Genomic DNA, 2,238 nt, shown 5'->3' with positions numbered 1-2,238 from the left:
TTTATATTTTCTTCATTATGATGGAAGTTTAGTGTATTTTCATGTTTACTGACCGTTGATAGCAAATACTCTGGAAATCTGCTGGGGTAGGGAGGAAATTTTAACAATTCAGTTTCTTAAAAGTTTATTCTGTTTTTCTATTTTCAGGGGTTAATTCTGACAATGTATAATTTTCTAGACAATTGCTCATTTTGTCTGAATTTCCAAATGTTTTGGCGTAAAGTCATGCCAGGTATTCTCGTAAGGTGACTATTCTCTCTCCTATATAGTTATGTATTTTGTTGTTGTAGTTGCTAATAGGGCTTATTTGTACCTATTCTATTTTTTTCCCTTCATTGTCTTGCTAGAGGTGAGAAAATGAAGACTGAGTAGGCTCAGGTCAGATTTTGCCACCAGGCGAGTTATGAACTAAAGTTTCAGTTTTCAGAATCTTTTGGATTTCAAAATTGCAGACTGCATGGATTACAGATCTTTGCTTTCATTTTCATTCAGCTCTCATTTCTTGGTGATTTTTGTTCTGCTTTTATTTTGAACTCATAATGCATTTAAAAATGTATTTTCCCGTTTTCAAAAACATGTGGTTTTTTTAGGATTTATATAAGGAGGGTTTTTAATTTAATAAATTACAGTCAGGGAATGCAGTCTGTGTGATACCATTTTGTTCATATTTGCTAATAAGTCTATTATGAACTTGCAAAAGGTCAGCTTTTATCAAAATTCCATATATATTCTGTTTCAGAACTTCCCAGCCAGTGAGCCATGAACGGGCTATGGGTGTGTCGCAACATATGGATTTCTTCAGCACTGGGGACAGATGGGTGGGGCCTTATTCTAAGCAATCTCATCTGGGGTTCCTGGCAGGCAGCCTCTCGTCTAGAAGCTCACCTGGCAGCCCCGCGTGGGCAGCAAGCACACGACCTCCCTGCAGCCTTTGTACTCTAAGGTCAGGAGCTGAGCCTGGGCAAGGAGGCATCCCTCGGTGGACATCCACATCGCCCGCCAGCTGCAGAGCTCATGGCTGCCCATCAAAGACAAAGGGTCTACAGAATTATAGGAGAGTTCATTCATGTTCCAGGTGCCCAGGAGGTGGAGCACAGCCAAAGCCTCATGGTTGGTAGAGGTCAGGGGGCAAGAGAGTCTTTGCTGGGGCCCCTGGCAGACACAGCTTTAGGCAATAGCACCAACTCTCTGTTTTACGTTTTTTTGGTCACTTCTGCTCATTTGTGGCTGATGTGCTGTTTTACTGGCATCCAAACTGGCCACAGGGGTGACTGTTCTCACCATGTATGTATGATTTGTAAAGTAGAGCTGCAGCATTTTCCAAACTCTTAGTATATGACATTTGGTTGCCTCTGATAGTCATTGTATTTCAGTATTACAAGAAATTTCAACATTACATGTGTTAATGAAAGTGAAAGAACTACCAGATTTCTCAAATATAATTTCAATTGTTGCAAAAGTTTGTATGGTTATAACCATTTTGCTTTAATTTTTATCACTTGCTTAAGTGAATAGAATTTCTCATTGATGCTGATGATCAAGGATTTGAAATTATTTCATCAAAAGTCTTGATCTGCAAAAAAAAAAAAAAAAAAAAAAGTCTTGATCTGCAATGTGTCCACCAATCTCAAGCATAAAATATGATTAAGGCTTATGTCTGTAGGGGCAACCTCATTTCTCGTTTAAAAATGGGAAAATACCCTATTTGTAAAACTGATAAAAAGTCAATATTTTATATTTTATAATATTTATAATACAGTTATAAAAATAAATTTAAAAGTCAAATAAAATTATAAAAGAAGATAAAGTTACAATAATTTCTAATTAATTAGATGATAATTGTGAATTTTACATTGTTTATAACTACAATATTAACAAATTGAGTATTACTTTCCTAATAGATCATTCTTTTAATATTATATAATTTTATGCTTTTCTTAAAGATTTTGCTTTAAGTTCTATTTTAACATTCTACCTCAGCATTTGTGGAGTTTTTTGGTTAAATTTTTTCCAGAATGTCTCTTTCCTTTTTTTTTTTTATTTAAAGATTTAATTTATTTATTCGTGAGAGACACAGAGAGAGAGAGAGGCAGAGACACAGGCAGAGGGAGAAGCAGGCTCCTTGTAGGGAGCCCCACACGGGACTCGATTCCAGATCTCCAGGATCACGCCCTGGGCGGAAGGCAGGCACTAAACAGCTGAGCCACCCAGGGATCCCAGAATATCTCTTTCCTTCTA

Source organism: Canis aureus, chromosome 19 (assembly GCF_053574225.1).
Source record: "Canis aureus isolate CA01 chromosome 19, VMU_Caureus_v.1.0, whole genome shotgun sequence".
Classification (NCBI taxonomy): Eukaryota; Metazoa; Chordata; class Mammalia; order Carnivora; family Canidae; genus Canis; species Canis aureus.
The sequence above is the reverse complement of the archived record's forward strand: the minus strand, read 5'-3'. Positions refer to the sequence as shown.